The sequence below is a fragment of the Saccopteryx leptura genome, chromosome 10, assembly GCF_036850995.1.
Source record: "Saccopteryx leptura isolate mSacLep1 chromosome 10, mSacLep1_pri_phased_curated, whole genome shotgun sequence".
In the NCBI taxonomy this organism is placed as follows: Eukaryota; Metazoa; Chordata; class Mammalia; order Chiroptera; family Emballonuridae; genus Saccopteryx; species Saccopteryx leptura.
Window position 1 is genome coordinate 27,768,333 of NC_089512.1, and position 12,952 is coordinate 27,781,284.

Consider the following 12,952-nt stretch of genomic DNA (forward strand, 5'->3'; position numbering starts at 1 on the left):
AAACTACCAGGGACCAAGTTGACTTTGATTTATAGGTGTAAATCAGGGGTCCCCAAACTTTTTACACAGGGGGCCAGTTCACTGTCCCTCAGACCATTGGAGGGCTGGACTATAAAAAAAAACTATGAACAAATCCCTATGCACACTGCACATATCTTATTTTAAAGTAAAAATACAAAACGGGAACAAATACAATATTTAAAATAAAGAACAAGTAAATTTAAATCAACAAACTGACCAGTATTTCAATGGGAACTATGCTCCTCTCACTGACCACCAATGAAAGAGGTGCCTCTTCCGGAAGCGTGGCCGGGCTGGATAAATGGCCTCAGGGGGTCTCATGTGGCCCACGGGCCTTAGTTTGGGGACCTCTGGTGTAAATCTTCCTTTCTATTCTCTTCTGCCTTTCTTCCCCAACATGTTATCAGTAAGGATTGGGACACAACAAGAAGTTGTTCAATTTTAGAGAAGTAGATGAGTTACTCTGTTGTGTTTGTATTATACTATCTCAATTGTGTCATGAATTTTAACCTCACCACATGTGTAAAATCTGTCATCTCTTTTATTTATTTTAATGTTTATTGTATTGATTTTAGAGAGAGAGGAAGGGAGAAAGGGAGAGACAGAAACATCTATCTACTCCTGTATGTGCCCTGACTGGGGATTGAACCAGCAACCTCTGCATTTTGGGACAATGCTCTAACCAACTGATCTATTCAGCCAGGACATCTGTCACATATTTTAAAAGGTAAGAATTAATCCTAATAGAAATGTATATATTATACCACACAACATATATACAATAAAGTGCAAGTTCTTGCCCTAGAGTTGCTTACAGTCTAAAATAGAAAAAAATTAACAGTGTTGTGTAAACATTTCTGAATATGAGTAGAGTACTTCTGAGTTCATACCTTAATTAGTGACTATTGTTCATTTGAACAATTAAATTGTATGCAATTTTTCCATTAATCATCTTTTTCTATTTTAGACAGTTTACATTCATAAGCTATAACATAAGTATTATAAAGACTTTTCTGTTGGCAGCGAGAACAGAGCCAGGTGTTAGACCAGAGGGTCAGACCAGACCTCGATGCAGCAACATTAGTACTTGAGTTCTGGCTAAGAAGGAATTCAGAGCCAAGACTCAAACTGTAAGAGAAAGTATTTACAAAGTCACAAAGGTAGAATAAACAGGCTCAGGACATAAGTGGCGGACCCAAAGAAGTGCCCGTGGAGCTTAGGGGAAACAGAGACAAGGGAAACGTGCCTGGGGGGGAGGTACGGGAAGCCATGCTCCACAGTGAGAGCGAGCACTTGGTCCTCCTCTGTCATGACAGTATTTATCTGGAGATCTCAGTGGAGGATCCCAATAGAATTTTCATCAGCTTCCCAGGCTTATTCTGAAGTCCAGGGTTAACTGCTTTCTTCTTTGAGCTGACCTATTGGAGTCTATCCTCTTATCTTCTGTCCTTTTGTCTCCTTTTATGGAAGAAAGATAAGGTTTTTCTCTAGCCCCTTTTTCTTCTCTGAAGCTGAGAGGCGGAGTCATGTACCACATGATTAGCTAGCTATGTGCCAGGGGAGATAAGGTCAGGGGGGGATCTGGCCCATATACCCACAGACATCTAGGAGAGGAAAGGCTGCCTCAGGGGTGAGGTCCTAATTAACGGTACTTATTTCTAATACTTGCTCTCCCAGTTCTGCTTGTTGCTAGGTATTTGTTGCTATGGGCCTGGGACTTTCTGCCCTGGTGACATTCCATACCTGGCTTCTTATCCTGCCCTGCTTGTGCCTATCTGACCTGCCATACTTCTAGTTAGAATTTTAGATAGTATATTATAAATAAGTGTGGATCAAGAACCCTGCAGAGAAAGGGATGGGCATCAAAAAAATCTGCCTTTTTTTTTTTTTTAGTATTTGTTTTAGAAAAATAATTAAAATGTAAACTTAATTTTCTGTTCAGGGCTGGAATTCTAATTAAAGTAGGCTGTTGCTGTATAGTATAATTTGCATGATAATATTTTTTCTCTATCTGATTATTGAAATTCAACCATAGTGATTCATTCTCTAGGTGCAAATGTAGTGGTCTTTCTATAGGCCTTTTAAAATGCAAATGAACATGAAAGAGTGCAAACAAATTAAGTTCTTTACAATTTAGAGTGGTTGCAAATATCAGAGGGATTCATTTCTTAGCATAATAACATAAATGTTTTTAAGTGTTTGGAATGAAATACACAAAGTGTGACATTAAAAATGGGAGGAGATAAGCAAATTTTCAGAAAAGTAGGGAGAGAGATGTGCTAATGACCAGTATTTTGTATTTCACAATTATTGCTCTAATCACTTCTATTTTATTACTCTATACATATGTAATGACCAGATCATCTCAGGAAGTTAACATAAAAGGGCACATTTCTAAAGGATGATGACTCTGTCAGACCCTGGGAACCTGGAGTCCTCCATTTTTCTTTTGCTTCAAATCTACAGATGACAAGGGGAGAGAGAAGGAGTGAGCAGGTGTTTGAGCAAAAATCACAGATTTGGGGGGCTTAGACTTGGGTTGGTATTTCCTGTTGACATTTCCTTGGTCATAAGTAATGATAAGAACTCTCCTAGGTGCCAGAAGGGTGGGAAGAGTAGTTTTTCCATGTTCCTAGGAAGGAAAGTAGCTGATTTGGTGAACGTACAGCATTTTTTTTGCCACTATTAGCTTTCAAAGTTATTAATAGAAATAATCATCTTAAAGGCAAAAGTCTTTTTAAAGTTTGAAGAACAGACATTTGCTTGGCACTAGATATGATTTCCCAGACAGGGACAAACCATTTACTAGTCATATGTAACATTCCCATCTGTTGCAAATCAATAGACACTGATCGAGCTCCTGTTGTACCAACTACGTAAAGTGAGTGCTGTTGTTAACACCTATTGACTACATACTATGTGTGAGACGCTGTCCTGCATACTCTTGAAAAAATACAAAGTTCAATATGTACATTAGGAACTGTTTCACCTGATGTGATCAGAATGATTACATCAGTAAAAGTCAGTTAAACAGGGCATAAAGGACTTAAAGATTTTTAGTGTTGACTGGATACAAAGGAATGTGCATTCACTCACCAGCATTTCTTTTTTTTTTATAAATTTTTTTTATTTATTCATTTTAGAGAGGAGAGAGAGAGAGAGAGAGAGAGAGAGAGAGAGAGAGAGACAAAGGAGAGAGAGACAGGAGGAGGAGCTGGAAGCATCAACTCCCATATGTGCCTTGACCAGGCAAGCCCAGGGTTTCAAACCCGCGACCTCAGCATTTCCAGGTCGACACTTTATCCACTGCGCCACCACAGGTCAGGCACCAGCATTTCTTAATGTAAGGCTTTTTAGTATAGGTATTCATTGTCATCTCTCTTGATTAACACATGATACATAATCTGTCTGCTGCACACGATATTGGTTCTCTGTCTAACGCCAACTCCCCTCTTCCATACTGCCAAGAACTTGTTCTCCTTGTGCCCTCTCCTTTCCCCAGTGAACTGGGTGGTTCTCTACCTTGCCAACAAATGGCGTTAGGTGTATACATATTGCTCCTGGCCAATGAGACACAAAAGAAACCTGGGAAACCTCTTTGAAAAATATTTTTGCTTTTACAAAGCAATGCTCAGGGGATCTAAGGATTTCTTTTCAGCCTTTACTTTTGATTGATGGGGATGAGATGCCTTGATCTACGGCAGCCATTTTGATTCCATGAAGGAAGGTTGCCAATAGCCATAACAGTCTGGACTGAACAAGGTGGAAATGAAACAGGAAGACTTGATGAAGTTGGTGTAGTAAACAAGCCGGGAGCTGTTCTGCCTCCTGACTTCTAGCTAACTGGAATGGCAATGCCAATATTCTTTTGCTTTTCAAGTAAGATTTCTGTTATTTCCAGCCAAAAACATCTGAATTAAAACACTGCAATTCCTCCTCTCTCCTTTTCTGTGTTCCCACTCTATTACTGGCATTGCCTGGAGAATGCCCTTAATGCATAAGTTGCACAACATTTTTTCACTCAAGGTATATTTCTGGCGAAGCTGTCCTAGGACAGCAGTTAAGTGTAGACTAAGTAACATAGGCAGTATGTGTTAGAGGGTCTCAGAGGCAAGGGCTGTCTCTTCCAAGTGCCGTAATTAGAAGAGACTTCAGAATATAGCAGAATCTGTGTGTTTCATAGGTTATTTATCTTTTCAACAAATAGAAATAGAGTGATGACAGCATGCCAATTAACAGTGATAGCAATGGAGGGGCCTGCTAGGCCCCTGGTTCTTAAATTGTGATCACTGGATCAGCAACATCAACCTCACCTAGGAACTGGTTAGAAACGCAGATGATCAGGTTCCACCCAGATAGACTTTCTCAGACCCTAGGGGGCTGAGGTCCAATGAATTGTCTGTGTTTTCATCATCTCTTTCATGCTCAAGTTTGACAACACTGTAGCAGGCAAAGATCCGGTTTCAGTCTTTGCTCTGTTGATTTGTGACTGTGAGCTTTCAGGGAACTTATCTACTTCTCTGATGTTTAGTTTCCAAACATGAGAGGTGTGATGACAAATGTGATGACACCTGCCACTTGGGGGCCAAGTAAGTGTTAATATTCTGCCCTCATTGTCCTCCCTGTTGCTTTTCTTTCCTCCTATTTCCCATCTATTCCCTTCTTCCTTTCTTTACCTCCTACCTCCCCCTCCCCCTTTCCTTCTTTCCTTCTTTCCTTCCTTCCTTCTTTCCTTCCTTCCTTCCTTCCTTCCTTCCTTCCTTCCTTCCTTCCTTCCTTCCTTCCTTCCTTCCTCCTTCCTTCCTCCCTCCCTCCCTCCCTCCCTTCCTTCCTTCCTTCCTTCCTTCCTTCCTTCCTTCCTTCCTTCCTTCCTTCTTTCCTTCCTTCCTTCCTTCCTTTCCCCTCTTTTCCACCCTCCACCCTCCCTCCCTCCTTTCCTTCCTTTCTACCTGATGGTCTAATATTTATAACCTGGTTATAAAACTGAGGTTGAATTTTACTAATTATTTCAACAATTCCAAATGCATCCCTGAGTCAAGGAGAGAGTCAGCTCAGGGGAGCCAGGAGTGGACAGCTCGGAATGGCAGGTTGTCATGAGGATAACAGGAGCTTCAGGTGCCGAGCTGTGCTGTTAACTACAATGTAAAGGCAGTGGCGAGGCACGGGATGTGGAGGACGGAGAGTCACATCATGAAAAGAATGATTTGGGAAGACTTATCTAACACTGATCTACTTCAACTAGAGAAAGATCAAGCTTTCCAGCTGGGAACTCAGTAAAGATATAAGTTAATCCACAGGAAGGCCTGAATCGGGTGCTGGCATTCTCACTAGGAAGGAGAAGTGGAAAATAATCTGAGACCTGTTGAGAGGGGGAAATCCACTCGCCTGGAAGTTAAGGTGAAATATGGAAGGTGATTTAACAATGGCTTTGAGGTTTTAAGCGTGACAGAATGGGAATATCACTGTCAGCAAATGGGAGCCAGTGAGAGGAGAATTAGCCAAAGGAGACACACAGACAGTGTGAGGGGACGTGGGATTTCTGGGTTACCGTATTATTCCATCTAGACATCTAAAATTGTACTGTTCTGACAAATCCAAAACTGCGAATTTCCCTGGGAAGAGAGCTAGATGGGAAAACTGAACTCTGTGTAATGTACGCCTATACTTTAAGACAAACTTCAGTCTCTTCTAACTCATATTGACTATACGACAATTAATGCATTAGTTTTGGGAGGGATTCATGTTTGAATACTAAAATAAAAATGGTTTAAAAGAATGAATGGATCACATACATAACACATTGCGCTTATATACGATTTGTTGTCTGTTTGTGAACTGTGCAGTTTATGGTGAATTGACTGCATGAGGTTGCTCTGTGTAGTTCCAAGCATACCTCCCATCCAGGCTGGCCGCACCAAGTACCAAGGGGTTTGGTCACAGCCTTGGGACTTCTCTGGGGTGAAATTCAAAACTGGCCCCTAATACAAAGGGCAAGGCGAGACCAAAAAAAGAGGCAGGTCGATTGTTAGGTGGCGATTCTAACAAGCAAGGGGCCTTGGGAGGTTTGTCTTGGCAGCAGCCAGATGAGTAGATCACTGCACCCTCCCATCAGAATAAGAGTTTATGCAGAGGCTTTAACTGGGTTCAGTCACAGACACCATCCAGATGGCCTAAACAATAGATTATTCTCTCAAGACTGTTTCCTTCAAGTGGCTCCTAGTGCTGGGAGAGTGGGCAGAACGTTCATTCTGAAAACAGGGGAGGGGCTGGCAGCCTCCCCTTGCCCAGGTCCAGCTCAGGGGTCAACAAGAGGTCATGTTTTTCTGGTGACCTCCTGCAACTTAAGTTCACTCCTCCTCACTTCATTTTCTTCCTTTCACCTTCTCATTCATTTGATCCAAGATCCCCACGGACTCACATGCATGTACTGTATTTAACCATTATTGATTTTTTATTTAACATGTACTCAGAACTGTTTTCTGTTGACCATAGTCCCCTCTTCAGTGCCCAAGTTCTAGTTATTTTTTTAATTTATTTTTAAGTGAGAGAAACAGACAGGGACAGACAGGAAGGGAGAGAGAGGAGAAGCATCAATTCATAGTTCTGGCACCTTATTTCTTCATTGATTGCTTTCTCATACATGCTTTGACCTGAGGGCTCCAGTCAAGCCAGCGACCCCTTGATCAAGCCAGTGATCTTTGGGCTTAAGCCAGCGACCATGGGGTCATATCTATGATCCCACACTGAAGACGGAAACCCCATACTCAAGCTGGTGAGCCCGGACTCAAGCCAGATGAGCCCATTCTCAAGCCAGTGACCTTGGGGTTTTGAACCTGGGTCCTCAGCATCCCAGGTCAACACTGTATCCACTGTGCCACTCCTGGTCAGGCCCGAGTTCTAGTTATTTTGAACCTTTTTTATTTTTTATTGCTGTACTTTTAAATATATCTTCAGCCTGACCCGTGGTGGTGCAGTGGATACAGTGTCGACCTGGAACACTGAGGTCACCGGTTTGAAACTGGGCTTGCCTGGTCAAGACACCATATGGAAGTTGATGCTTCCTGCTCCTCCCCTCTTCTGTCTCTTTCTCCTCTCTAAAATAAATAAATAAAATCTTAAAAATTGTTTAAATATTTTTTCATTAGTCATTTAAGAGTTTTATTAATAATGGGAATTGTTTTTTCATGAAAAAATTTATTATACAGTGGCCAGCCTCATTCTGATACCCCTATACGATATTTTCCCCCTTCAGGACTTGTCCTGGTGTCTTACTTTAATCTAGTAGAATAGACACCCTGGTGCCAAGATGGACTGTATGCATGCCAAACAGAAGAAACTGTGTATTAAAGATTGATTCTGAAAAACTGTTTAAAACCGATCTGAATCTTGTATTAGGGTAGCATAGTTCAGTGCTGAGTCATCTGGTCAGAGCCAGTCTGGAAAGATGTTAGACAGCCATCATGCTCTCCCAAGTGTTAGAGAGGGGAGAGAATTGCTTCAGGATAGTTCAGAAGGTATTTGCTCTGGGAGAAAAATGTACTATTGAAACACTGTAGCTGTGATTCTCCTGCCTGAGCTTTTGTCAGAATCACCTGCTGGGCCTGTTGAAACAAAGACTGTTGGGACCTACGCCCAGCCATCTCTGCTGCAGTAGGTCAAGGTCAGAGCCCAAGAATCTGCATTTCTGTGGACTCTCCAGGTGACGCTGATGTTGCTGGTCCAGGTTCCATATTTTGAGAACCCCTGCCATTGCAACAATATCCCCTAGGAAGAAAGGTTAGTGTTAGGCGAGAAAGAAAAAAGGAACCTTGTTTTTGGTGGTTTTTTTTTTTGCTTCTAATTTCTTTCCATTTTAATTGTGCACAGGTTAATTTTCACTTAACACCACTTTGTTCTCACTACTAATTTTCTCAAAGCTTCCACTCTTCATTTCCTTTTAAATAAAGCCATAATAATTCACCAGAAACTGAAAGTCATGAGCAGTATCGCCAACCTTTCACTTGTATTTCTTTTTTTTTTTAAATTTTATTTATTCATTTTAGAGAGGAGAGAGAAAGGGAGAGAGAGAGAGAGACAGAGACGGAGAGAGAGAGGAGAGAGAGACAGAGAGGGAAGGTGGGGAAGAGCTGGAAGCATGAACTCCCATATGTGCCTTGACCAGGCAAGCCCAGGGTTTCGAACCGGCGACCTCAGCATTTCCAGGTCGACACTTTATCCACTGCACAATCACAGGTCAGGCTCACTTGTATTTCTGACAAGCTAGTCCTTCATGCCCTGTACAATTACTCATTCCAGTTTTTCTCCCATAATGCTGTCCTAGCCTTATCATAGTGTTTGTCTTTCAAAGTCTAACCCAGGGATAGTCAACCTTTTTATACCTACCGCCCACTTTTGTATCTCTGTTAGTAGTAAAATTTTCTAACCGCCCACCGGTTCCACAGTAATGGTGATTTATAAAGTAGAGAAGTAACTTTATAATATTTATAAAGCAGAGTTACAGCAAGTTAAACTATATAATAATAATTACTTACCAAGTACTTCATGTTAGATTTTCACTGTTTGGCAGAATAAATCTTTATAAAACAACTTACTAGAGTTAAATCTATCTTTTTATTTATACTTTGGTTGCTCTGTTACCACCCACCATGAAAGCTGGAATGCCCACTAGTGGGCGGTAGGGACCAGGCTGACTACCACTGGACTCTAACCCATTCTTGAAGACTCAACTAAATTTCTTCTCCTTTGTTAGATTTTCTCAGATAAAGGGAGAACTCCTTACCCTGAACTTATCACATACTTGTATGCATTTTGTTATTTTCATTTTGCAAAACCTTTTGTTTCAACCTACTGTTGTTAGAGAAAAGAAATCAAATACTTTTATAGCATTTATTTTGTGGCAGTTTTTTTAGTCTTCAGATCTTCCCTGTGAAATAGATACTCTTCTTATATCCATTTTCACAGACAATATTTTTTCCACATAGTTTATTTTACTTCTAAATTTAAGTGACATCAAACATGTGATTTAAATACATTTGTGTCCCCCCAAATTGCCCATCACAGTGCTTTGCAAATAATGTTTATTAAAATACTCGCTGCATTCAAGATAGTCACCGTTGGAATATTATAAAGCAGTGATGATAAAATATTTGAGCAGGTTTGTTGCAAGGGTCCCCAAACTTTTTACACAGGGGTCCAGTTCACTGTCCCTCAGACCGTTGGAGGGCCGCCACATACAGTACTCCTCTCACTGACCACCAATGAAAGAGGTGCCCCTTCCGGAAGTGCGGCGGGGGGCCAGATAAATGGCCTCAGGGGGCCTCATGCGGCCCGCGGGCCGTAGTTTGGGGATGCCAGGCTTCTCTGAGAACTACACTCTGTATTATTCAGAATGATAGGTTAACACAAAGGCCCAAAGCCTGCTTCTCTGTCCTCAGTTCAGGATAACTCTGAAGGGCCTATTCAGCCCAGAGCTCTGGGACTGGCTGAGGCCCGGAGACTGCATGGAAGTTCTGCTCCTCCCGTACCCAGTCTCCACTCCTTTGCTAGTCCACAGCTCTTGATCTCAGGAGCTCTCCCGATAAACTTCCTGCACACAAACTCCCACGTCTCCAGGGTCTGCTTCCTGAAGGACCCAATCTATAACAAAAGGAGTATGGGCTGATCGCCTATATTAACTTTATTTGACTTTTTTGAGAGACGGTGTTTTAGAATGGAAATGTAAATTTTATCATCAGATATCGGAGCTATTTAGGTATGATCTCAGTGAAGTTATCCCATTTCTCTGAACCTGTTTTCTCAACTTGAAAGAGAGATCTTACTAAGTAAGATGACTGTATTTCCCCATGTAGAAGTCGCTCCCATGGATAAGACGCCACTTAATTTTGGGGCCCAAAATTTGAAAAAAAAAGTGTATTACATAAAGTTATTGAACTTAAGTTTTATTCATCATAAAATTCATACAACTCTTCATCATTGTCATAACTCCCATCTATTAGCTTGTCCTCATCTGTGTCTGATGATGAATCACTCTCTTCAATAATGAGTGCAAAAACAAGCGCAAAAAAGTGGGAAATGCAAGTAATAGAAATTTACAACCACTGTATAAGATGCACCCAGTTTTTAGATCTCAAATTTTTTGAAAAAGGGTGCATCTTATACCTGGGGTAATGTGGTAAAGAAAGTCCACATAAAGCACCTGTCATAGCTCCCCCCCCCCTTTTTTTCCAAGTGAGAAGAGGGGAGATAGAAAGACTGACTCCTGCATGTGTTCCAACCAGAATCCATCTGGCAATCTCCATCTGGAGCCAATGCTTTGCCCATCTGGGCCCATTCTCACAACCAAGCTATTTTTAGTGCCTGAGGACAAGGCTACTTGGAGCCATCCTCAGCTCCTGGGGCCAATGCTTCGAATCAATCAAGCCATGGCTGTGGAAGGGGAAGAGGAAGAGAGATAGAGTGAAGGAGGAGGGATAGGGGTGGAGAAGCAGATAATCTCTTCTCCTGTGTGCCCTGACCAAGAATCGAACCTGGGACATCCACACACTGGGCCAATGCTCTATTGCTGAGGCAACTGGCCAGGGCCAACCTGCCATAGCTTTTGACACGATACAGGTGCTCAGAACATGGAGGCATACAAGTGGGTAAAGTTGAATCACTAGAAGGCTAAATATCTAGAGTGCATCTTCTTAACCTCTCTCCAGATGTGCTTTTATTCACTATGTTGTAATACTATGCCTTGATATGTGTTGAAGTTTCCTAGTTAAAGAAGCCACATGAATTACAGATTATTTAATGCTCCAGAGGTGAGATTTTCCTGACTTTGAGAGTAGGGAAAATTTTTTCCTGCAAGAGAAACTGTGATTTATAACTTTTTGCTTCAGTGAGTTACATATGATCACCTGACTCCTGCTTCTTGGTGGCTTCTATGGCCAAGAGCCTGGCTCTCTGCTCACTCACAGCAATGGTATTGAGCCTTTTTTTTTTTTTTTTTTTTTTTTTTTTTTTTTTTTTTTGACAGATCGGCTTTACTTCCTTGACCCAATTTCCTCATTCTATGATCTGATTTATTTTTATGGCCTTAGTTTTTATTATCAACCACCCTTTTAGAAAGTGTTGAGCTAAACATAAATTGATCTGCAAGATTCTGAACTCTTGAATTCTCTTCCTAGCTAAAACCCCTTAATCTTGAATCTTTCCCATAACATTCCTTTTTATTTTTTAAAAGGTTTTATTTATCCATTTTAGATAAGAGAAAGAGAAGGAGGAGGAGCAGGTAGCATCAACTCCCATATGTGCCTTGACCGGGCAAGCCCAGGGTTTTGAACTGGTGACCTCAGCATTCCAGGTTGACACTTCCTACTGCGCCACCACAGGTCAGGCCCCACCTCCCTTACACTATACATGATCTTCATTTTTATGACCTTTGGGTCCTCAGTCTCTCCCAACAGTCACTGTCCATCACTCACATTCATTTTTATGCTTTTCAGCTTGAACTCCATCTTCAGCTGTCATACCATGAGTTGGCCACCAACCCTAAACACTAGCTACTAAGCATTTAGTACTTACTATGGATCAAGCATTATGATAAATGATTATAATGTTGGACAGGAGATGGGGGGGGGTGTTTGAAAGGTGTGGTTTTTCCAAAACAGCAGCATCTGCATTACCAGGAAACTTGTTAGAAACCCAAATTTCTGGCCCTGGCTGGTTGGCTCAGTGGTAGAGCGTCAGCCTGGCGTGCGGGGGACCCAGGTTCGATTCCTGACCAGGGCACATAGGGGAAGCGCCCATTTGCTTCTCCACCCCCACCTCCTCCTTCCTCTCTGTCTCTCTCTTCCCCTCCTGCAGCCAGGGCTCCATTGGAGCAGGGATGGCCCAGGCGCTGGGGATGGCTCCTTGGCCTCTGCCCCAGGCGCTGGAGTGGCTCTGGTCGTGACATAGCATCGCCCCCTGGTGGGCAGAGCGTCGCCCCTGGTGGGCATGCCGGGTGGATCCCGGCCGGGCGCATGCGGGAGTCTGTCTGACTGTCTCTCCCCGTTTCCAGCTTCAGAAAAATACAAAAATAAAATAAAAAATAACAAAAAAAAGAAACCCAAATTTCTGAGAACCATTCGAGACCTAGTAAATCAGTAATTCTAAGACCCGCAATCTGTGTTTTAACAAGTCCTCCAGGTGATTCTGATGAAGGCTCTAGTTTGCGAAGCCCTGCTTTTCCAGTATTACTTTACTTTATTACCAAAGCCTAAGCCTGAAGAGGTAACTAGTCTTACCCCAGTTTTACAGATGAGAAAACTACAACTCAGAGGGTTCAGTCGACTGTGTCAGATCTCACAAATTACAAAGGGCAGCATGGCAAACCGACCCCAGGTCTGAAAGATTTTATTTTTAATTATTCATATTTTTGATTTTTAAAAAACTTTTAAAATTACAGTTGGCATACAATATTATATTAGTTTCAGGTGTACAGCATAGTGATGAGACATTTATATACCTTACAAAGTGATCACCCCAATAAGTGCAGTACTATTGTTATTAAATATCATTGACTCTATTATTTATGCTGTACTTTACATCCCATGACTATTTATATAGATTTAAGAGTTAATTCTCTCAGGTTCTATTCTGTGAAATCCCTCACTTGTCCACTCTCCTGTAATTTCTACTTTGTTGATGATAAAATGTGGGTAAGCATGCTGTATGCTTTGTCTCTGCACTTAGGTCACTGGAAATTGCTAAGAGAATAGCAAATAAAAGTGCCAATTGTCTCCATGATAATAAATGTGCCCTTTTTTTACCCCCTAAGGTCTGTTCCCATCTGGTGGGATCACTTAGTGATCTTCCTTCCCTTCTTTTATATTCAATATAATAGCCTTGTTAAAACTTGCTCTAAATAGTCTTCACATCACCTTTTTTCTCACTCACAGTGGACTAT